This window comes from Thalassophryne amazonica, chromosome 4 (assembly GCF_902500255.1).
Source record: "Thalassophryne amazonica chromosome 4, fThaAma1.1, whole genome shotgun sequence".
Lineage (NCBI taxonomy): Eukaryota > Metazoa > Chordata > Actinopteri > Batrachoidiformes > Batrachoididae > Thalassophryne > Thalassophryne amazonica.
Window position 1 is genome coordinate 4,083,472 of NC_047106.1, and position 25,978 is coordinate 4,109,449.

A 25,978-nucleotide genomic window follows, 5' to 3' on the forward strand; every position below is an offset into this window, starting at 1 on the left:
TAACGCACGACAACAGTGGTAAAAAATAAAATAAAAATCCACTGGACAGGCTGTGGAGCAGCACAGGTAACGCACGACAACAGTGCTAAAAAATAAAATAAAAATCCACTGGACAGGCTGTGGAGCAGCACAGGTAACGCACGACAACAGTGCTAAAAAAAATAAAATCAAAATCAAAATCCACTGGACAGGCTGTGGAGCAGCACAGGTAACGCACGACAACAGTGCCAAAAAATAAAATAAAAATCCACTGGACAGGCTGTGGAGCAGCACAGGTAACGCACAACAACAGTGCCAAAAAACAAAACAAAAATCCACTGAACAGGCTGTGGAGCAGCGCAGGTAACACACGACAACAGTGCCAAAAAATAAAATAAAAATCCACTGGACAGGCTGTGGAGCAGCACAGGTAACACACGACAACAGTGGTAAAAAATAAAATAAAAATCCACTGGACAGGCTGTGGAGCAGCACAGGTAACACACGACAACAGTGGTAAAAAATAAAATAAAAATCCACTGAACAGGCTGTGGAGCAGCACAGGTAACGCACGACAACAGTGCTAAAAATAAAATAAAAATCCACTGGACAGGCTGTGGAGCAGCACAGGCAACGCACGACAACAGCGCTAAAATAAAATAAAAATCCACTGAACAGGCTGTGGAGCAGCACAGGTAACACATGACAACAGCGCTAAAATAAAATAAAAATCCACTGAACAGGCTGTGGAGCAGCACAGGTAACGCACAACAACAGTGCCAAAAAACAAAACAAAAATCCACTGAACAGGCTGTGGAGCAGCGCAGGTAACACACGACAACAGTGGTAAAAAATAAAATAAAAATCCACTGGACAGGCTGTGGAGCAGCACAGGTAACACACGACAACAGTGGTAAAAAATAAAATAAAAATCCACTGGACAGGCTGTGGAGCAGCACAGGTAACGCACGACAACAGTGCTAAAAATAAAATAAAAATCCACTGGACAGGCTGTGGAGCAGCACAGGTAACGCACGACAACAGTGCTAAAAATAAAATAAAAATCCACTGGACAGGCTGTGGAGCAGCACAGGTAACACATGACAACAGTGCTAAAATAAAATAAAAATCCACTGAACAGGCTGTGGAGCAGCACAGGCAACGCACGACAACAGCGCTAAAATAAAATAAAAATCCACTGAACAGGCTGTGGAGCAGCACAGGTAACGCACGACAACAGCGCTAAAATAAAATAAAAATCCACTGAACAGGCTGTGGAGCAGCACAGGTAACGCACGACAACAGCGCTAAAATAAAATAAAAATCCACTGGACAGGCTGTGGAGCAGCACAGGTAACACATGACAACAGTGGTAAAAAATAAAATAAAAATCCACTGAACAGGCTGTGGAGCAGCACAGGTAACGCACGACAACAGCGCTAAAATAAAATAAAAATCCACTGGACAGGCTGTGGAGCAGCACAGGTAACGCACGACAACAGTGCTAAAAATAAAATAAAAATCCACTGGACAGGCTGTGGAGCAGCACAGGTAACACATGACAACAGTGCTAAAATAAAATAAAAATCCACTGAACAGGCTGTGGAGCAGCACAGGCAACGCACGACAACAGCGCTAAAATAAAATAAAAATCCACTGAACAGGCTGTGGAGCAGCACAGGTAACACACGACAACAGCGCTAAAATAAAATAAAAATCCACTGAACAGGCTGTGGAGCAGCACAGGTAACGCACGACAACAGCGCTAAAATAAAATAAAAATCCACTGAACAGGCTGTGGAGCAGCACAGGTAACACACGACAACAGTGCTAAAAAATAAAATAAAAATCCACTGAACAGGCTGCGGAGCAGCACAGGTAACACATGACAACAGTGCTAAGAAATAAAATAAAAATCCACTGAACAGGCTGTGGAGCAGCACAGGTAACACACGACAACAGTGCTAAAAAATAAAATAAAAATCCACTGAACAGGCTGCGGAGCAGCACAGGTAACACACGACAACAGTGCTAAAAAATAAAATAAAAATCCACTGAACAGGCTGCGGAGCAGCACAGGTAACACATGACAACAGTGCTAAGAAACAAAATAAAAATCCACTAGACAGGCTGTGGAGCAGCACAGGTAACGCACGACAACAGTGCTAAAAAATAAAATAAAAATCCACTAGGCAAGCTGTGGAGCAGCACGACAACAGTGCTAAAAAATAAAACAAAAATAAAAACGAAAGCGTTAGCAAGCTAGTTAGCCTGCCAACGCTGATGAAGGCCAGCTGATAAAAGAGCTCCGTCGCGATGCTTCGACCGTTAGAGGTCTTCTTTAGGCGTTGGAGCACAGTGAAAAAGTAAAAAAAAGTAAAAAAGTAAAAAAGTCTTGAAAAAGACTGTTAATTCAAAGAACTCAAACAGCTCAGTTCAAACAGCTAACAGATACAGCAGAACACCGCTGTGCTCCGGAACAGGAAGTCATGGACAGATGTCTAAGATGTCTATTATTATAATAATAATAATAATAATGATAATAATGATAATAACAATGAAAGAAATAACAACAATAATAAGCACGTGATTCCTCAGTATATACGCTGCACCAGAGTATAAGTCACAGGATTTCCAAAACCAGTAAAATAAGAAAGTGACTTATACACTGAAAAATATGGGATGTAGATTGTTTCTCATTATGAGAACATGCACAACACTACTGGAATATTCTGTCAAAGCACTGACATGCACATGTGTCACATTACACCTGAATTATTGTAATTAATGCTGCCCAGGTTGTTGATGCAGTTTAATAACATTAATACCTGCCACTTTAACACTGATAATTTGCATTTTTATTGCTTTTCGTCTGTCTGTCCATCTGTCTGTGCTCAGCATAAGTCCAGTCCTATTACTCCAGGGCCTTGAAATTCACAGGGAACATTCTTGGGGACACAGATCTTGAACAGGTTAAAGATGAGTAACCTTGATGCATTTTAAGAGGTTAAAAAGTCAAGTTCTGTTTCAGTCTGTTCAGTTTTGTTTTTGAGTGACGCAGGTGATACCCAGTCAGAGTAGAGCTGCACTGTGACATCAGTCGCTGGTGTTGTCAAACCCGCTTTGTTTTGTGTGTTTATATACGTATATGTTTCTCATACAGTATATTTTGTAAACGCTAGCGAGTAATAAACACTTCTAAAACCAGTGGTAGGCACAGTTCAGCTAATCCGATAGCAGATAATTATCAAAGCTAATGCTTTTGCTATCGGATTAGCTTTTGAGATAAGGCTGGGCTTACACTGTGCGAGTTTTGGCCCTTTTTCAGCCGATGTTTCACTCGTGCGAGAATTTTTTGGATGACGCCGAGTTTCAGCTTAATCGTGCGTCCTGCGTCGTGCAGTCTACATGGAGTAACGAGCTGTGTTTACATCTCACGACCACTTCCCGATCAGGTAATCAGCGCATAGACGCTTGTTGCGTGCTCTTGAAGCAGCGCTACAAGCGTCTATGCGCTGATTACCTCACGCACTGTCCATGAGCAAACACTGGAGAGAGCAAAAAGTGATCTCATGTAACGTCTTGTGTTTTTTTTATTGGGTTCTCTTGCAATAACCTAATATCATATTAAAGTTCATGCCTATAGAGCGCACAGTGAGTGGAATCAGGTGGGGGGAGACTGAACGTATATGCACGCGCACGCACACACACACACACACACACACACACACACACACACACACACACACACACACACACACACACACACACACACACACACACACACACACACACACACACACACACACACACACAGCAGACAACAACAGGATTTACGACAGATGAGCACAGCTGTAAGGCTCCGTATGAAATATAGTTTATTTATACAACAGTGTAAGTAGCAACACCTGTTATGAATGTTTATGTTTTCTTTTTTTACCGTCCTCTCATGAATGTTGCTGTCTTCTGTGTGTGTGCGCGCGCAAATGCGTTCAGTCTCCCCCCACCTGATTTCACTCACTGTGCGCGCTGATAGGCATGAAATAAATTTTTAAAAAAGAAAAAAAAAGCTTCGGTTACGTTTTGCTTCTGGAAACACAAGCCCAATGTGTGGTTTTTGAACATACAATGTGAGCAGAGTCAGATCGCATCAGAGCATCGGGCCGTACAGTGTGAGAACATGAATCATGCGCTCTGCACTTTTAAACCCTGCAGTTTTGTCACACAGTTTGAGCTGGAGCCAAGTACAACGACTGAAAATATCATACAGTGTATGCCCAGCTTAAGTTTTAAAACCATCATCGGACCAATTATCTTCCAATAAATTTAGTTCCGTAACTTTCAGTCCGATAACATTTTCTTTGCTGGTAAAGTTTAATGGTCAAAAACGTTTGTAAACCCTAAAATCAAGCATTTTAGTCCATTTGTTGTGTGTTTCTAGCCACGGAGAAGAATGGCTGCCTGTCGCTTACTGATGACGTCATCATTAAGCGCAAAACGTGACCGGCCGGTCCACGCAGGGAGCATTGTGGGTAGTGTAGTTCAGGTTCACTTTGCACATTACAGTGGCTTGTCCACACGACACAAAAACAAAACAATTAACATTGTTTTATTTTATTTCTTTGTGGCTGTAATTTATTCACCAAGACTCTGTGGGGGAGAGGAGCTCTAACAGCACAGCTGTGTGTACAGAGGGACTTTTCTTCACGTTTAGACATTGTTTTGGATTTAAAACATGGATTATTTATTCAGATGAATCCCACTGAAACTACCAGGTAAGAATTTATATTTACTACGTGTATTTTACTCTGCCAATCAATGCATTAATGGATGTATTTCAGTTGTTTAAGCCTCAGCGTTCAAAGCATGTGAAAAAAGCAACAGCTTTTAGTTTGTAAATGATGGAGTATCTAATACTGAGATAAACTGTGACTTCTAATACTGTGTGTTACTGCTTTTGAAAGATGATGACAGTGTTTGGGGTTTTATTTTTTCTTTACTCATTTTTCGTGTGTTCTTTGTGTTTGTGATCCTTGAATTTACCCAGCAGCCCCTGCGGTGCTTAAAGTGAAACTGGTTTATCAGAAGTCGAAAGTGTAATCTGATGTAGCCGCGTCCAAATCAGTATTAATAGTTATCGGTTACCTGTAATAAAGATAATTTTTTTAGCAGTTTATCGGTTTATCGACATAAAAGATAACTTTTCACTTATCTGATTAATGGTTATCGAAGCTAACTTTTTGGTTAGCTGTGCCCACCACTGTTTAAAAATGAAAACACTGTTTTGGGAACCAAGTAACACCTCTGAACTTATTTACAAGACATTTTGCAGAAGTTAGCATGGTGACATCACTTCCTGGTGTAGTTACTTGCTAAGAGCTTAATTTCTGGGACAGTATATTATGTAAAAGCAATCGAGAAATAAATACTTCTTCAACTGAAAATGCTGTTTTTGTAACCTGATAACACCTCTGGAGTCATTTACAAGACATTTTGCGTATGTTAGCTTGCACGCTAACTTCTGGTAACTCAAAGCTAACTCAATGCTAACTTCCTATGGAGTTAAACTTGTCTCATTAATACCTGCAAATGCACAGAGGGTGATCTACAAATATTCCTTGATTTGCACAACATGAACAAATGATGATTTGATTTGAACATGAACAAATTATACGTAAGACAATAGGGTCATAATAATTAATTAAAACAACTGCAAATTATAAAGAAGACAAAGCTCATACGGCTGACGGTATTTTAGCATTGCGTTAAATCATGTTCTGTTTTATGGTAACTTGTAACACGTCCCATTTGAGGCTGTCGCAGCTTCTAGGAAGCAGATTTCACTGAATGAAGTCAGATCAAATCACCAGGGGGAATCAAAACGAGAGTTTCAGCAGCGTGGAATCAAAACCTGACTTTGGCAAAGTGCCGCAGCCCGACGGGAAGTCAGGAAACGCTCGATTATGAAACTTAAAGACGTCGGCTCACACCGTACGCTGAAATGACAGCGTTTAGCGCTGCAGTGGGCGAAAAGGGGCCACGTGTGTGTGTGTGTGTGTGTGTGTGTGTGTGTGTGTGCAGGTGTCTCTGCGTGTTGCTACCCACGAGTCCGCGGGGCTTCGATGTGTTTGCTGATACATTTGCTTATGTTTTTGTGCGCGCACACACACACACACACACACACACACACACACACACACACACACACACACACACACACACACACACACACACACACACACACACACAGAGTCAGTCCCAGTGTTTTTAAGTGTGTTTGGGGCGGTGAGGTGGGGGTTAAGCTGGTGCCGAGGCTCCTGTAATGAGTAAGCGTTGGGTGGCCGGGGCTAAGATAAATGGCGGGGGTCCGCCACGAGTGCAGCAGTCAGCAGGATGCGCCGGGGCCGCGGGCTTGTTTGTGCCAAATGGAGCTCGCAAAATATCAAAGGCCAGCCATCCAGAAGACGCAAGCGTCTGACAAATTTTAAATTAGCCAGAAAGAGAGAAGGGGAGGGAGGGGGGAGGTTAGGAGGTGAGGGGAGAGAGGGAGCATAATGTGGGAAAAAGGTAAAGAGCCAAGAAACGGAGAGATGGGATGGATGAGGGGAGAAACGGAGCCTAAATTATGCAATCTTTTGTCGTTTAACTATACCCATACTCCCCTCGCCTCCCCCATCGTTCTGTTCTTTCATCATAATCACCGGCGCCGTTACCGTCATCAGCCGCTGAGGCCGTTATTATTCCAAATGAATCGCCCACAAACAGAACAACTGAGGAGCAACACGTTTGTGTGTATGTGTGTGTGTGTGTGTGTGTGTTAGCCGGGTCAGTAATGACACTGAAGCACAGCCAATCAGCTTAAAAGACCCGTTCAGACTGGGGTTGCTAATCCGGCTCGAGCTGGATTCAGTCCGGACTGTTTTCTAGCCGGTTAGCGTTGAGACCAGTTTTTCAAATCTGGCTCAGCCCAGACACACAATCCAGCTCAAGACGAAAGAAATGGGTCTGGAAGTGTGTGTGTGTGTGTGTGTGTGTGATCTGGACGTGTGTGTGGCAGACTTTTTTGGCAAAACAGCACCACAGAAAATGAATGTTGTTTGCTGAACAAGTGGAGAGGACGCTGTGGACAAACAGACGAGGACGTCTGATGTCATGATCCCGAGCTCGCTGGATTTCAACCACAGTTGCATTCAATCTTTGAGGGATCGTGCTCAAATCTGACTCAAATCCAGCTCAAATAGGCTCAAATTTTAAAACAAATCTGGCTTAAATCCATCTTAAATCCAAAACAAATCCAAGTCTGGGAAATGGGTTGAACAGGATTGGAGCTGGATTTGAGCCGTTTTAAATCCTATTTTCTTAGATTGCTTGCTATTTGTTTAGATTCACAAAAAGACCACCTGGACTGAACCAGTTTCAGCCCAAATCCAACTCAAATCAGATTGTCAAGCGCAGTGTGAAGAAGATCTTTAGGTCGGAACTGACGTTTCATTAAAAATGTGTTTTTATGAAATCTGTCACCTAATCCAGGAGAGGTCTACACACACACACACACACACACACACACACACACACACACACACACACACACACACACACACACACACACACACACACACACACACACACACACACACACACACACAAAGATAACTGCAGCAGAGAAAATGAGTGTTTTGCTGAGTTTTGAATTTACATTCAAATTGTTCTAGAAAATTTTCCCCTCATTTTCCTCCGTGTGAGCGTCAGCGGAACAGCAGCAGTGTTTAAATAAGTTCTACCATCGATAACCAAGCATGTGTTCCCATCAAGGTGATGTGTGTTTATTTATTTGTGTTTATTTTTATTTGAAATTCAGAGAATTGATGATGGAGGAGAAGCAGCTTTGATGAACTCAATAATCAATAAGCATCAAGCGTTGTCATGACAACCAGATGTCACAGTTCCTCATGTGGCCGTGGGTCGACTTTCACAGACTGTAACTTTGAATTTAGCACTCAACCTCGACTTTGGCGTTTTCGCTCCCCGGCTCTCCGTTTCCTCTGCGCAGCCACCGAATCGCCGTTTTCTTTCACTGAAGTCACACTTACGACCTAAAGAGCTCCTTCTAATCTTTTCCTACTCATTACACACAATTTTCAGGCCATTCAGCCCGCCTGCTCATTGGCTCCTCGCTGCGTGTGCAGCCAGCGGTGCCTCCATTCTTTATTATTGTTTGTTTATTTATTTACACCCACTGATCCGACTGGTTGTTTTTTTTCTTTCAAGTTTCACTCCTGTAGCCCCGAGTCTGCACTTTGTGAGAATAATCACAATAGCCTGAATGTTTTACCTCCTTGAAAGTCTGATTTCTGAAGGACAAACCTGAGACTGAAGTGTGAGAAGAATACTGGAAGACGTCACCATCCGGACTACCTGACACTTCCTGTTCACCTGGTCCAACCTCCTGACAGGTAACCAAGTTACAGTCAGAGCAAATGCTGACGGGTCAGATCAGTGTAGGTTTTGGCGTCATTGTCGTTCTGTGACCGTAGAATTGCCCAGTTATGACCTCATCACTCACCTGTTTAGTCTGGACTGTTAATTCTGTTCCTATTGTTAAACTCCGCCCATAATGGCTAAATTACAAACATAATATTCTGTGAAATTAGTGAAACTCAAAGGGCGAATTTGTGATTATATACACATGCTTTAATGCTTGCAAAAGGAACTGCACAAAATATTCTTTGAAATAAGACAAATAGCATATTTTCCTGAGTACAAGTTGAACCAGTAAAACCTTATAAAACCTTACTTAAGTTGCACCTTTTTCTGTATGATCAGATCTTCAGTTTGGGATTTGTGTGCATTGTCAGAGTGCACGTTTTATTTTTTGGCATTTATTTTTTTATTATTAGAGTTTATTTTGTTTAGTGCCTTGATTCCTGGGAAATTTCTATATAAACAGTAATTGTAATTATTATTATTATTAATAATGAATGTTTGATTTTTCGGTAGATAAGTCACACCAGAGTGTAAGTTACAGAACCTCCAAAACACGTTCACTTAAGGTGCATACAGTGCATGTTTCAAAGTACCACATGGGAGATATTAGAACCAATCTCGTGCATTCATCTGTCCATCCAGAGTGAGATTGCAGCGACTGCTCTGCAGATTTCGTTGATATTTCGTATATGATGTTAACACTAAGCTATTATCTGATGCCTGTCTGATCAAAATATGAAAAGCTAGCATGCTGTCAGTTTTATAAACTGTGAATATTTCACTTCCTTGGACAATATTTCAGCAGCTAATCAATAACTGATCTGATTAGTTCAGGGACAAATGGAAAATGTGCAGTACTTTGGACCAGAGGCCCAGAACTGGGGAACACGGCCCAACACAACCTGTCATTTGACCCAAAGTCACTGTAGCTGTACCCCAGGATCCACCAAAGAGACCTGCTACCAAAGACAGGCAGTCATCAGCTTAGATTACTGGACAGAGTCCAAGTTTCTAGGGGAGGTGATGGTCTAGTGGTTAAGTGTTGGGCTTGAGACCAGAAGATCCTTGGTTCAAATCCCAGCCTGACTGGAAAATCACTAAGGGCTCTTGGGCAAGGTCCTTAATCCCCTAGTTGCTCCCGGTGTGTAGTGGGTACCTTGTATGGCAGCACACTGACATCGGGGTGAATGTGAGGCATTGACATTGAAGGAAATTTGAAACTGCTGGCTAAGGCTAAGCGTAAATTTGGTAAAATTTGGTAAGATTGTAATTCACGTCGGCAGTAATGACACCCGGTTACACCAATCGGAGGTCACTAAAATTAACATTGAATCGGTGTGTAACTTTGCAAAAACAATGTCGGACTCTGTAGTTTTCTCTGGGCCCCTCCCCAATCGGACCGGGAGTGACATGTTTAGCCGCATGTTCTCCTTGAATTGCTGGCTGTCTGAGTGGTGTCCAAAAAATGAGGTGGGCTTCATAAATAATTGGCAAAGCTTCTGGGGAAAACCTGGTTTTGTTAGGAGAGACGGCATCCATCCCACTTTGGATGGAGCAGCTCTCATTTCTAGAAATCTGGCCAATTTTCTTAAATCCTCCAAACCATGACTATCCAGGGTTGGGACCAGGAAGCAGAGTTGTAGTCTTACACACCTCTCTGCAGCTTCTCTCCCCCTGCCATCCCCTCATTACCCCATCCCCGAAACATGGTGTCTAACCAGATCCTTACTCTGGATGGCATTACCCTGACCTCTAGTAATACTGTTAGAAATCTTGGAGTCATTTTTGATCAGGATATGTCATTCAAAGCGCATATTAAACAAATATGTAGGACTGCTTTTTTGCATTTACGCAATATCTCTAAAATTAGAAAAGTCTTGTCTCAGAGTGATGCTGAAAAACTAATTCATGCATTTATTTCCTCTAGGTTCGACTACTGTAATTCATTATTATCAGGTTGTCCTAAAAGTTCCCTGAAAAGCCTTCAGTTAATTCAAAATGCTGCAGCTAGAGTACTGACAGGGACTAGAAGGAGAGAGCATATTTCATTCTTCTTCTTACTTATAAGGTTCTGAATAATCAGGTCCCATCTTATCTTAGGGACCTCATAGTACCATATCACCCCAATAGAGCGCTTCGCTCTCAGACTGCAGGCTTACTTGTAGTTCCTAGGGTTTGTAGGAGTAGAATGGGAGGCAGAGCCTTCAGCTTTCAGGCTCCTCTCCTGTGGAACCAGCTCCCAATTCAGATCAGGGAGACAGACACCCTCTCTACTTTTAAGATTAGGCTTAAAACTTTCCTTTTTGCTAAAGCTTATAGTTAGGGCTGGATCAGGTGACCCTGAACCATCCCTTAGTTATGCTGCTATAGACGTAGACTGCTGGGGGGTTCCCATGATGCACTGAGTGTTTCTTTCTCTTTTTGCTCTGTATGCACCACTCTGCATTTAATCATTAGTGATTGATCTCTGCTCTCTTCCACAGCATGTCTTTTTCCTGGTTCTCTCCCTCAGCCCCAACCAGTCCCAGCAGAAGACTGCCCCTCCCTGAGCCTGGTTCTGCTGGAGGTTTCTTCCTGTTAAAAGGGAGTTTTTCCTTCCCACTGTCGCCAAGTGCTTGCTCACAGGGGGTCATTTTGACCGTTGGGGTTTTTACGTAATTATTGTATGGCCTTGCCTTACAATATAAAGCGCCTTGGGGCAACTGTTTGTTGTGATTTGGCGCTATATAAATAAAAGTGATGAATTGATGATGATGTGTAAAGCGCTTTGAGCGTCTGATGCAGATGGAAAAGTGCTATATAAATGCAGTCCATTTACCAGACAAATCAGGTCCCGTTCACACTGTGACCTGAAGTGGCCAATGTAGCAGATTCTCAAAAATCTCTGTGAAACATCAAAGAAGATTCAAATTTCCTGTGTTGAACGCAGGTGGATGTAGCTCAGCGGAAGGTGATGTTGTACTGGCAGAACGCAACGTTTGGAGACAGTTCACTGACTTATGATAGGACGTAGATCAGTCATGTGGTGGTGCACTCCACGGAGCTGTAGCGTAGCTTGGCAGAAAAATTGTGTCATTTGCTGCTGGTGCATCATTGAGGCAGGTTCTACATATTTCTTCATATTTTCTACCCAAGGGATCCAGAGGAGGCCTCTGTGGAGGTGACCAGAGCAGTAACGGTGTGCTAGCAGAGGTGACGTAGCGGTACTGCAGCTCGACTCTTGGTGACGTTTTGGCACGATCCTTGAAGATTTTAAGCATGTTGAACATTTTTCTGGTACCACAATGAACATGAATGTCGCCTGACTGACGTCAACTCGGATCCTACAGAGTCCGGCGGACATCAGTGCTGTTTGATGTTAATTGAAGTTTTTTCATTGTCGACAAACGGCGAGCTAATCGTCAGAGTGTGACAGGAAGCACTGGGACCTTTATCACTTGGACCTTTGTTGCAAAAATATGATGAAGACTGTGAAATTTCAAAGCCATTACTGAGTGCTTAGGATTCATCAGCTCTAATTCATCTTGTCAACACGAATACGTCTCTTATTGTGATGACGATGACAGACAGACGTATTTCAAGGGAAAAACATCCATGGTGACCTTTTAGGAGTCCCAGAATTTGAGAGGGTGTGTAGATACGAAACCTAATTTTTCAATCAACACTGACTGTATTTAAGACATTAAAGACATTAAAGCAGCACAAAGTGGCAGCATTTAATACAGTCACATCAGAGGAAGGTTCAAACCTCACATGGCGCCTTTTCTTGGAAGTTTGTATATCTACGTTTTCGTTTCGCATTCGCCTTGGAGTCTTCCTGAAGGTGTGACTGTGAGAGTGAATGTCTGTCTGTATTATCAGTGATGTGTCTTCATTTTGCCTGAACTGTGACTATCACCAAGTCTACACTAGGATTAGAACCAACAACCCCACACCATCTGAATAATTAACCCCATATAAAGCCAAACGTTTTGAAATATTCCTTCAGGAACAAGTGCTAAATCTATAAAACAAAACCAAGAACTAAAGAAGTGCAGCTGGTTCCAGCACAGACGTGCACGTGCCCACACACATACGCGCACACGCAAACACACACACGGAGTCCCAGCAGTAGGAACATGGATACCCAGCGGTCCATGACTATCAGTGAACAGGACAAACAAAATTAATTAAAGTGCCATCAGGAACGACACCTCGCTGTCACCTGGTGCAGAGAGGTAGAAACGTGTCACGAGATGATGCGCTGTCATGTTGATTGCATGACAGCGCATCGCCTCATCAAATATGCACGCATGTAATCAGCCACGCAGCCCAGAGACGCCACACAACTGATTAAAACCTGAATGATGAAGTCTCAACTTCCACACTCTGGACGTAGACAGAGGAGTTAAACATCTCCACACAAAACACCAAAAGCCAGCACCAGACAGCCAGACGCTGCCCACCAGGGACTGTTTATTACAACTGTCCAAGTTCCAACCAGTCGACTTTAACAGCATAGAGTTGAACACCCACAGCACCACTCTATGCCCGGGTACAGCCTGTCCAAGGCCCAGATCAACCAGCCTGGGCTTTGAATACCCACAGATAGACTTTGAGCTCCAACAAAATACACCCCTTTATTCCACATTACACCCCCTTGTGTTTTTAAGTGACCCTAAATCAGGGATAGGCAATTAGTTTTCCCATTAGGGCCACATGAGCAACAGGGTAACAAATACTGTGGGGGCCGGACCAATATTGCTCTATAAAAAGCAGTAAACTGCATTGTCTTGACAAGTTGCAACGATAATTAAACAATGAAAAAGTGAAGCAGGCTTAGTAAAAACACCAATAATATATAATTTAGTAGTGTGTTGTCCGTGGGGATCCATGGGCTCCAGACTGGGTCGTGTTTATAAAATAGGTAGCTGACATTTTTCAAGGGTTGTAATAAATTCTGCAAAGTTTCTTTAATGATTTTAACTGAAAGCACAAGAAATTAGAAAGTTTTGTGAATAACTGTATTTGTAATTTGGCACATTTAGTTGAGGACATGTTTTAGAAATGGTAGATATTTCCTTTGTTCAGAGCTTGTCCTTTTACCAGGGACTGATATCAGTGTCCATTGTTCACTGCTGTTAGTTACCATAGTTTCTCCAAAAATATGAGTCCTACCAAAGTTACGTTTTCACGGCATTCATCCTTGACCCAAAACACATAAAGTAAGATGTCTCACTGCAAAAACACAGTTCATGTGTCTCAGACTGATGCGTATCTCATGTCCAGCATTGTAAGAAACGCTGACCATCAACTCACCAAAAATTCAGTCTGGACTGAACTCAGTGCACCTGATTGTGCACAAACTGACGCTGCCCGTCCGTCTGGCTAACAAACAGACAGACAGGCTAAAGTTTTGAGGGTGGAGTCAAAACAGACATGTTAAAATTCAAATGTGTGCTGGTGTAGGTCTTTCTTCAACAAAGTGCGGTCGGTGTTTTCAGGTGGACCCGGTTCATTCTGGCCTCAGTGTTTCCTGACAGAGACAGCGATTATGCCGACATACACAATAGGTCAATGTCTATTTTCTGCTCCACTTAAGCTTCACCGCTGCAAAAATCACCTCGTCTTTATGAGAGGAAGCTCAACACAAACACACAAAGAGACAAAGGCTCAGAGTTGTCAGTGTGCTACTGTGACACGTGCACGTGCCACAGACAAAATCAATACAGACAACAATGGACGCCATTCGAGGTGAAGTTCAGATGTGGGATACGTTTTACCACAAGACGTGTGTGTGTGTGTGTGTGTGTGTGTGTGTGTGTGTGTGTGTGTGTGTGTGTGTCCAAAACCAAAGAGTCCGCAGTCGACTTTTTGTCTACCTCTATATGAAAAAAGCTCAGGAGCACACGTTTTGTTTCTTGCTATTTAAACAAAACTGATTTTAAAAAGACTTAAGTCCCAAACATACTTCATACTGCTGCTGATTTTTGATCCTTGAGTGGCACTAAAGGAATTGAAAGATTCAGCCACCAGGGGGCAGATTATCTCGCCAGCACAGCACGGTCCCTGACATCTTCCCTTCAGCTCTTCTGATATGTTTTTCACCGTGGAGCTGCACTCTATCATCACTGTCAACACACTTAAAACTGATCACAACCTTCAGCTGTTTTCGTTTTGTTATTGTTCTGTTGGTGTTTAGCCTCTGCCTTGTGTATTTTGTCTCTGGCACTCTGTTGCTCCGCCCTCAGGATGTGAACTCACGATCTCCAGCAGGCGGAGACAGGCGCTCTGACTAGAAACTTAAAAGCCATGGGCCCTGGTGTCGTTTGGCTTTGGAGACTGAGGTTTACTGACCATGTACACAGCGACTCCCGCTGGCCCCGTCACAAACAGACAAACAAACAAACAATCTTAAAGTCAAGGAGCCAATAAAAAAACAAACATTTAAATAACCTTGTTGTTGTTGTGGCAGCCCCTCAGTGGAAGAAACAGATCGTCTTTTGATTGATTCCCAGATGGGACAGCAGACATGGAGGAAATCGACACCCAGGATCAACCCAGAGATGCCTGTGTGTAGGTTTGTTAAAGGTGGGAACACTTGACAGATCCTTCACCTGATGAAGGAAGTCCCAGACGATCAGGGTCTGAGGACCTGCTGCAGCCTTCATCCACCTTCACAGCTGTCAGGTTACAAGTCTTCACCTCCTGCTCCTGGTCCGCTGTTCAGGGTTCCTGTTGGGCCTTCATGGTTACTGTAGCAGCTATGGGGCACCCAAGATCCTCCACCATATTTCACCCCAACAGGCCATCCCCTACTTGAGCCACCCAAGGTGTCCCTATGTGGACAAGGGGTTGGATTTTTGAAGGACAACTTTGTGCAAATCTACATCCTCACCAAATAAAATGGTAGAAAATAAACTTAATATGTCTTAGTTCTCACAGAACTCAACTGGTGCATTTCAACTGGTACATGTTTCTACAAAACAGTTGCGTTATATGCAAGCACTCTACTGTCTGCCATTATTAGCCTTACAAACACACAACAGACGGGCCTTCTAAGATTGCAGAGTGCAGGACGGTACGTACGGCTACACCATTCAGGATTTTGTAGGTTCACAAAAGAGCCTTAAAATGTGCCCTTGTATGAACAGGCAGCCGGTGTAAAGCAGCCAACATGTTATCCATATAATAAAAGGGGTGTGGCCTGTGTGTATTTGTGTATCCGGAGCATCACTTTCGTCCTTCGGCATACTTATATACTTTTTCATGAGGATTCAAGTTGTGAAAACAGCAAGGTGACTGGACCAGTATTTTTTGAGAAATCAGTAATTTTTGAAAACAACAAGCCTGTTTATGTCGCACATCCACAATAAGAGCCTGTATTTCAAAATAAAAGCCTGAGAGGTTGCTGCAGACCTGACAGAATTCATCCGTCTGTCCGTCCTCTAACATCCCAGACAGCAGATTCAAATATGGACTTTTTCTGTTTGCATGTGACCATGCAACAATTAATATGTTTACACCCCGGACAAAACAGCAGAATTGTGTCTCAACAACGTCTCAATGTGATCTAATGTGAACACTATCACAGTGCAAATATAAAACTTCAGTTATTGATAATTTCTTTACATGGAATATTGTTCTGGTTAAAAAGCTTCAGAAAAGCTTACTGACAACAAAAATTCATTTTAGAAAATTGAACACAACTGTAAACAGATTAAACCTTCAATAAAGACTTTCACAAGAGCCAAGAAAATGGAGCATAACTGTTAAGAGATTTTCCCTAAAAGTCAGCTGTCCAACGTGTGTGTGTGTGTGTGTGTGTGTGTGTGTGTGTGTGTATATATATATATATATATATATATATATATATATATATATACACAAGGTGAACACAAAAACACTCCTTGGTTTCAAATATGTATAATATCAAAAGTCACATGAATAATTTTACTATTTTAGTATCAACAGTTGCAGAAACTCATCAATTTTTTTCTCTTTTGCAGATTCTTCTTCTTCAAAATTGTAAAATTATTCATGTGACTTTTGATATTATACACATTTGAAACCCTGGAGTGTTTTTGTGTTCACCCTGTATATGTGTATATATATATATATATATATATATATATATATAAAACAATATCAAACAATATCATGTGCTGAAATGATTAAATATTAATGATAAAGATGAATAAGTGTCCGTCTGAATTAAACAGGTGATGTTTAGGTTGATTAGGTGATGTTCCTTCACCTTTCTGCTGGATGTTTCGTCGAACCATCTGGATCAGTCAGAACTGGTTCAAACAACGTGTGAGAAAGTGCCACGGAAAAGCAGTGATGAATATCCTGAAATCATTTTTATCCATCACTGAGCCATTTCATCCTTTTTGAAAATAGAGTCATTAAGGCAGGATGTTCTATTAACAACAAGGCAAAAAGCCAAAACTCATTTCCTTCTGGTTTCCCAGGAAATGGAACACGGCCTGACTAAAATAACTGTCTTGAGGGGAAAGATAATGGTCAGAAAGACGGGCTGGAATTACGAGTCTTGGGACTCAGCATCACAATTAAAACTCAGAATTTACCTTCATCTCGAGGGCATCGAGAATTTATACTTAAATTCTACTTTTTGGCTTCTATGTCTGGTGACGTCTCCATTACAAACGAAGTCCCACCGAGGGCTATCTTTTAGTTCAGAAGTGGCCCTAATCGAATGGAACTTTCCAACAGGCATTTCCAAAGCTCTGGTGCCAACATGTGGAGTTGGACTGAAGCACAAATAGATCAGACTGGAGCTTCCACTTGGTCCAGATTCCTTCCTCAACAATATCAGTACAGCAAATTTTGGGAATTTGACACGCTACATTTAGGAGAGTTGAGGTCCTGGTACTAGGAGAACCTCAGTCATAAGTCATTTCCTCCACCAAGGAGTTGATGTTTTCATTGCCCTTTGTTTGTTTCTGTTTATCAGCACAACATCTCAAAAGATCCAGGGGCAGATCTGAACTTTGACCACTGTGGAAAGGCCACTTAAAAAAAATAATGGTCGGCAGAAACAAAGTAACTAACGTAGTCAGGTTACTGACTGGAGCCGATTACTGAGGAAGAATAAGTGGGTAATTTCAGAGGCTGCAACTGAGGAACTAAAAGGTTCCTTTGATCTGAACTGAGGTCAGACATTTATGATATTTGATCCTGATTCTGTTGATCCAAGTCAATGGATCAGTGCAGTTCTGCATTAAGAATAAATTATCTGGATTCCTTTCATGCTGTTATTGGACACAATGTTCCATGACACTTATCCTTGGACCACTTGATGGTACAGCACATCAGGATCAAACAGGCAGACAAATAGCAACAACACAATGCCCTTCTTGGCGAGGATCAAAGATCAAAATGATCAAGATCAAAGATGAGTGAACAGGAAGAAAGCTCATAAAAATGATCAAATGTCACTCAACAAGATCAAATGTCACAATCTGCATAAAGTATGTGTAATCAGGAACAAAACTCATGATCAGGATCAAATATGTGTAATCAGGAAAAATGCTTATAATTAAGATTAAATGTCAGGCGGCAGGATCAAAGGACAGTATCAAAGGTTACAGTCATGAACATTGATGTCTAATCAGGAACAAAGCACATACTCAGGATCAAATGTCAGCTAGCAGAATCAAATAAGGTCAAAGGTCCCAATCAGGATCAAATATGTGTAATCGGGAACAAAGGTATCCTTATGATCGAAGGACAGGATCAAATATGTGTAATCAGGAACAACGATTGTGTTTATGATCAGAGTGGGGAACAAAGCTCACAACTGTGCTTAAATATGTGTAATCAGGAACAAAGATTGTATTTATGATCAAAGGGTGGAACAAAGGTCACAATTGGGATCAAATATGTGTAATCGGGAACAACTATCACAATGAGGATCAAAGGATAAGAATCAGGATCTATGAATGTCAGTGATGTAACATAGTAACATAATGCTGAAGTGTAAAGTCCACGCATTCCTGTGGTTTTTAGACTTGGGCGATAAGATGATCCCGCAGCTTCAGCACTCACTCGTACGTGTTTATGCCGGATGGATTACATCATGTGACCTGGACTTCGCCTTCAATATTCATTCAAAGATCCTTCTCCAGGACGGAGGGAGTGTCTATAAAAGTGATGCATGTCTCACCATAACACTAAATGACCACAAGCTGCCTGCCCCGACCACATCCACTAGTAATGGCACAGAGATGCAGGAATACACGCAAACGTTCATGTGTGCACGTGCACGCTCGCCGCCTCCCTCAGCCCCTCCCATCAGAGGAGTGAAGCCTTTTAATTATCTGCTGATTACCTGTTAGATCACCTTAGCTAATGGAGAGCAGCTCCCCGGGGAGCCATGCAATCTAAGTCTCATCACACACAATGGGCTCCTCTTCACCGGAGAGCGGGGGTGGGGGGTGGGTGTGGGTGCTTTGAGGCAGATGCTAAGATTAATACTGAAAATAGACGTCTATTTATTCTTTCATAGACTAAATTACCGTCACTGCAGTCAAACTCTAGATCTCTGAGACACACGTCCTTCAGATCATCGTGTTTTGTCCCATCATGCATCAGTTTCCACGCAGAGCTCAAACAATTCCAACAATTGCCAACTATTCCTACGAAATGATAATTATTTTCAAAGCAAATTCTGAACTTTGACTTTCTGAGATTTTCAACTTTTTTCAACTGTTTCAACCATTTTCATCAAAAGAAACAAGACCTCCCCCCCAAAAACCCTACCAACAACAAACAATCAACAACAAATATGAAAAACACAAGCAGGATTCCTGTTTAACATAATCAGTATTGATTATTTGTATAATTACATGACCATTGTTCAAAATAGAATCAAACAAATACAACCATAAAAAGCCAACAAACAGCAACAACAACAACAACAGTAGTTAATAAAAACACAAATAGGATTTGCATTTAAAATGATCATTTTTGATTATTGTTCAATTACACAACCACCTTAAAAACAACTACAAAGTCAAAACAACAATCATCCAAAGTAACAAACAATAATAATAATAATAAAAAAAATCAAATTTATTGTGTGTGTGTGTGTGTTTTCATACTGGATTTGACAAGTTTCCAAAAACAATTCACTGTCTTTGGGATTTGAACACGCGTCTTTGACCTGTAGTGTTTCTTTTCCCTCTTCTACATTTTCTGATTGTTCATAAATAAACAGTAAATTGGACGATTGGAGACGCGGTGTCTTAGTGGGTCACACTGTTGCAGGTTCCAGGTTCTCTTCCCGCCTGGTCCGTTCTGTGTCTTTTTGTATGTTGTCCTTCCACACACATGCGGGTTGGATGGATTGGTGACTCTAAGTTGACCGTAGGTGTCAGTGTGTTTGTGTGTCGGTCCTGTGACAGACTGCTCCAGGGTGAACCCCGTCTCTTGCCCAATGATTGCTGGAATAGGCTCCGCCCCCAGTGGCCATGTAATAAGCGGGTGTAGAAAATGGATGTAAGGCTGAATGAATCACTCAATCATTCATAAAGTATCATTAATGAATTTAAATTTTTTGCAACCCTAATTTGAGGTATTTTCAGCCACACTGCAGAAAACTGAACTCTTCATTTTGGCCGTTTGTTTGTGTGTTTTTTTTTTTTTTTTTGCTCTGTGTCTCTCTTTTTTTTTGTTGTCCTACAGCAGCACACTGAAATATTGGATCTGAATGACTAAAAAGCCGACCTGTTGTCTGGGAGCGGCACCAATCATCCCCCAAACCTTCAAACAGCGTCGCAGCAGACACAACAAACAAAAAACTGATGACAACATCAAACCGAGGACAAGAAAAGTCACGGTTTGTTTCCAGGCAGCAGGAGAACAGAACGTGTTTCAGAGCAGCGTTTGGAATCCTGGGGGTCTGAATCCTGCACGGGACTGAAGACAAACCCCCGAGACCGAAAGAATCACTCAGCATGATGAAAGTCCAACCGTCAGAAAAGGAAAAGTCTCGATTGGTTGAACTGTTCACAGCTCAGATGGTGGAGATGGTTCTAGGCTCAGCTCAGGTTGAGGAGGACGCACCGGCGCCGTGCATCCGTCACACTGCGGAACCACCCAGGTAGACACCCTGATCATCCTCACCGCTGGTATCAGCTCAGCTCACTTTCAGTACCGGGTGTTTCCTGTTCCACTGCTGACTGTTGTACCCCGAACACACCATAATGGCACCGAGCAAAACATCAACTCAACGCACAAGAGAAGAAGAAGAAGAACGTGAGCCACAGTCATCAGTGAATAAGTCAGAGTTTGTGTTATTGTATGGTACCAACTGCACTACTTTTCTCAGGATATTTGAAAATGTCTCTCTGGACAATCAGGGAGTCAGATGCTGAGCGTGACATCAGCTGGTTGTTCACGCGCACAAAATAATCCATGATGGCAGAATACGCTCAGAATGTTTCTCTTATGTTTTGTAAAAATTAGCAAGAAATAAACATTTCAGAATCTAAAAATGCAGTTTTTTAAAGCAGACAACACCTCTGAAGAGATCTGCAGACACCTTACAGAGATGTTAGCGTGCATGACCCGGGAACCCCTATCAAGCACCAAAGCCAACTATGTGCCGTCAGTCAGCTCAGTCTCATGTTTTTTTTTCTCTTCCCATCACGAAATGAGTCAAATTTTCGTTACGGGTTTTTTTTTTTTTTAACTCACTATTACTAATCCTATACTCCTTTCCCCAACCCTAACCATAACCACCCTGACCCCCCCAGCTTCACTTTTAATTTCGTGCAGCTGTCACAGAATGAATTAGAATGAATTTGTGCTGCCGTGATGAAAATGAGGTGCTTTTCCTCACAACATCACAAACCAATAGATTAATGTATATTTCGTGCTGCTGAATCATGACTTGCCATGAGACCAGGTTGTGTCAGTTGTAGCTAATGTGACCGTAGGGTTAAGTCACCTTGACACTTGCATGCATTTAACCCCCGGATTGCTGCACAATTTGTTGTGCCAATGTGACCCGCTTTGTGCTACCTAGATGCTGCGTTACATAAAATAATTATTTCATAGCGGATTTGCTCTCAGAGTTTGGCTGATGAAACCACCTCTAATCACTCCAAAAGCACAGAGAAATTTTCTGCAGCTGTTCTTGTGCACTTCATGAGGTGGAGAAAGCATTTGGAATCATCTCAAAGGTAGTTATTTGTAATATTTATATTCTAATAGCTTGGTAAAACAGTTACTGTACATTTTCATTCCTTGCTATGAGTATCTGTAAAATTATGTTTTTATAGATTTAACATCTCGTCATAATTGTTCAGATGAACTGCGCTGTGGTGCGCTGAGTTTATGCAATGACTCGCACTGACACACAGTGTGTTGTGGAAGTGTAGGAACACGGACCCACAACAGGGGCGCAATGAACGGACAATGGAGGAAGATAAATAACAAGTTTTACTATTGTGAAACAAGCACAATAATTACAACAATCACAATTTGGGGCCGAATCCGCTGGTGTCGTGTGGGCAGGCTCGAAGGTAGGAGACGCCCGTCTCAGTAGAACCGGAACCACCCAGATCTCCTCTGCCACCGAACCCTGGAGATGCTGGAACCGCCAAGTCCCGAATTCCCAGGTGGCCACTGCCTCCGCTCGTCGGATCCGGTACTGCTGGCAGGAGAGAGCACACACACAGGTGGGATGCGAGCACCCGATAATGGAGAGGGGAGAAGCCGCCTCCACCTCTTGTCAATGTACAACAGGAAGGTGAGTACTTATCCAAGCAATAAGCTCCTAGTAGTCAACACTCCTGAAAAGGCTTTACAAATGATTAGTCAGTTTACACTAAATGTGCATGCGGAGATTACTACCTCAGTCGTAGACGATATCTCGGCACTGAGGTGGAGACGCCGTCCTCCTGATATACCCTGGTGCTGAGTTGAAACAGCTGTGTCCCATAATGGGTGACAGCTGTCACCTTGGCTGCTCTCACCAGGTGGCGACGCCCTCTGGTGGTGGTGGGCCAGCAGTACCTCCTCTTCAGCGGCCCACACATAACAGGACCCCCCCCTCAACGGGCGCCTCCTGGCGCACGACCGGCTTCCCCGGATGGCGACGGTAAAAGTCGGCCAGGAGGGCCGGGTCCAGGATGAAGCTCCTCTTCACCCAGGAGCGTTCCTCTGGGCCGTACCCCTCCCAGTCCACCAGGTACTGAAGACCCCGGCCCATTCGACGGACATCGAGGAGCCGACGCACGGTCCATGCCGGTTCCCCGTCGATGATCCGGGCAGGAGGTGGTGCCGGACCCGGGGTGCAGAGGGGTGAGGTGTGATGGGGCTTTATCCGGGAGACGTGGAACACTGGGTGAATCCGCAGCGAGGCCGGCAACCGAAGCCTCACTGCGGCGGGATTGATGATCTTGAGGATCGTGAAGGGGCCGATGTATCGGTCCTGGAGCTTGGGGGAGTCCACTTGAAGGGGAATGTCCTTGGTGGATAACCACACCTCCTGCCCAGGACGATATGCGGGAGCCGGGGCCCGCCGCCGGTCTGCATGTGTCTTCGCCCTCGTCCGGGCCTTCAACAAGGCAGAGCGGGCGGTACGCCACACCCGACGGCACTTCCGTAGGTGGGCCTGGACCGAGGGCACACCGACCTCTCCCTCGACCACCGGAAACAAGGGGGGCTGATACCCCAAGCACACCTCAAACGGGGAGAGGCCGGTGGCAGATGACACTTGGCTGTTGTGAGCGTACTCGATCCAGGCCAGGTGGGTACTCCAGGCCGTCGGGTGCGCGGCTGTCACACAGCGTAGAGTCTGCTCCAAGTCCTGGTTCGCCCGCTCTGCTTGCCCGTTGGTCTGGGGATGATACCCAGACGAGAGGCTGACCGTGGCCCCCAGTTCCCGGCAGAAGCTCCTCCAGACATGTGAGGTGAACTGGGGACCGCGATCGGAGACGATGTCTGATGGTATACCATGCAGACGGACGACGTGGTGGACCAGGAGGTCCGCTGTCTCCTGGGCCGTCGGAAGCTTCGGGAGGGCCACGAAGTGGGCCGCCTTGGAGAACCGGTCCACTATCGTGAAGACGACGGTGTTTCCCTGGGACGGCGGGAGACCCGTGACGAAGTCCAGGCCGATGTGGGACCAGGGGCGATGAGGCACGGGCAGTGGCTGTAGCTGCCCTGAGGTCTTCTGGTGATTGGCCTTGCCCCTGGCGCAGGTGGTACAAGCCTGGACGTAGTCCCGGACGTCGGTCTCCAGGGATGCCCACCAGAAGCGTTGCCGGACGACTGCCACGGTCCTTCGCACCCCTGGGTGACAGGAGAGCTTAGAACCGTGACAGAAGTCTAGGACTGCGGCCCTGGCCTCTGGTGGGACGTATAGTTTGTTCTTTGGTCCGTTTCCGGGGTCCGGGACACGGGTCAGGGCCTCCCGGACGGTCTTCTCCACGTCCCAGGTGAGGGCGGCCACGATAGCGGACTCCGGGATGATGGGATCCGGGGGATCCGACGGTTCCGTTCTGACCTCCTCTTCGTGCACCCGGGACAATGCATCCGATCGCTGGTTCTTGGTCCCGGGGCGGTAGGTAATCCGGAAGTCAAAACGGCCAAAGAACAATGACCAGCGGGCTTGCCTGGGGTTCAGACGCTTAGCGGTCCTGATGTACTCCAGGTTCCGATGGTCAGTGAAAACCGTGAATGGCACGGCTGTTCCCTCCAACAGATGTCTCCACTCTTCGAGGGCCTCTTTCACAGCAAGGAGTTCCCGATTGCCGACGTCATAGTTCCGTTCAGCGGGGGTCAACCTGCGGGAAAAATAGGCACACGGGTGAAGGACCTTATCGGTCTTCCCGCTCTGGGAGAGCACCGCTCCTATCCCTGAGTCTGAGGTATCCACTTCAACCACTAACTGGCGGCTAGGATCGGGCTGCACCAGAACTGGTGCAGACGAGAAGCGCCGTTTCAACTCCTTGAACGCGGCCTCGCACCGGTCCGACCAGGTGAAGGGAACTTTTGGAGAGGTCAGGGCTGTCAGGGGGCTAACTACCTGACTGTAGCCCTTAATGAACCTCCTGTAGAAATTCGCAAAGCCGAGGAACTGTTGCAGCTTCCTACGGCTAGTGGGTTGGGGCCAATCTCTCACCGCCGCAACCTTGGCCGGATCCGGGGCGACGGAGTTAGAGGAGATGATAAACCCCAGGAAGGACAAAGAAGTGCGGTGGAACTCACACTTCTCGCCCTTCACAAACAGACGGTTCTCCAACAACCGCTGCAGGACCTGACGGACATGCCGGACATGAGTCTCAGGATCCGGGGAAAAGATGAGTATATCGTCTAGATATACGAAGACAAACCGGTGCAGGAAGTCCCGCAAGACATCGTTTACCAACGCTTGGAAGGTCGCGGGAGCATTAGTGAGACCGAACGGCATGACCAGGTACTCAAAATGACCTAAGGGGGTGTTGAATGCCGTCTTCCATTCGTCTCCCTTCCGAATCCGAACCAAATGATACGCATTCCTAAGATCCAGCTTGGTGAACATCTTGGCTCCATGCAGGGGGGTGAACACCGAATCTAACAAGGGCAACGGGTATCGATTGCGAACCGTGATCTCGTTCAACCCCCTATAATCAATGCATGGACGAAGCCCGCCATCCTTTTTACCCACAAAAAAGAAACCTGCGCCCATCGGTGAGGTGGAATTCCGGATCAACCCGGCAGCTAATGAGTCCCGGATGTAGGTCTCCATGGATTCGCGTTCCGGCCATGAGAGGTTGTACAGCCTACTGGACGGAAACTCACTGCCTGGAACCAAATCAATGGCACAATCATACGGGCGGTGGGGAGGTAGCGTGAGGGCCAGATCCTTGCTGAACACGTCAGCGAGGTCATGGTACTCCGCTGGCACCGCCTTCAGATTGGGCGGGACTCGGACCTCCTCCTTAGCTTGGGAGCCAGGAGGAACCGAGGAACCGAGACACTCCCAATGGCAGGTTTCGCTCCACTGTACCACTACCCCGGACGGCCAATCAATCCGGGGATTGTGCTTCAGCATCCATGGAAACCCTAAAACCACACGGGAGGTGGCCTGAGTCACGAAGAACTCGATCACCTCCCGGTGGTTACCTGACACCACCAGAGTTACTGGAGGTGTCTTGTGCGTGATTGGTGGGAGTAGGGAGCCATCTAGTGCCCGAACCTGCACAGGCGAGGTAAGAGCCACCAGAGGGAGCCCTATCTCCCTGGCCCATCTGCTGTCAAGCAGATTCCCCTCAGAGCCCGTGTCCACCAGTGCTGGGGCCTTCAGGGTAGAATCCTCATACAGGATCGTGACTGGGAGTCGTGTAGCAATGTGGGTGTGTCCCACGTGCATGTTTTGGCCCACCCCTGGCCCAGTCTCTAGGGGCGGGCGTTGGAGTTTAACCGCTCGGGGCAGTCGTTTGCCATATGCTCACTCGAGCCACAAACATAACAAGCTCCGTGGGCCCGCCTCCTTTGTGCTCCAGGTGCCCTAAATGTT

The 25,978-nt window shown here is 44.7% G+C and overlaps 1 long non-coding RNA gene across 1 annotated transcript; it reads right to left on the reverse strand.

Annotated features, from left to right (window-relative positions):
- Window positions 1-2,371: 2,371 nt before the first annotated feature.
- On the reverse strand, window positions 2,372-15,778 carry LOC117509081. The gene is made up of 3 exons (XR_004560227.1): window positions 15,680-15,778; window positions 11,307-11,312; window positions 2,372-2,384 (listed from the first exon to the last, which is right to left on the reverse strand). It is a non-coding gene; the product is annotated as an uncharacterized LOC117509081 (long non-coding RNA).
- Between the last annotated feature and the right edge of the window lie 10,200 nt (window positions 15,779-25,978).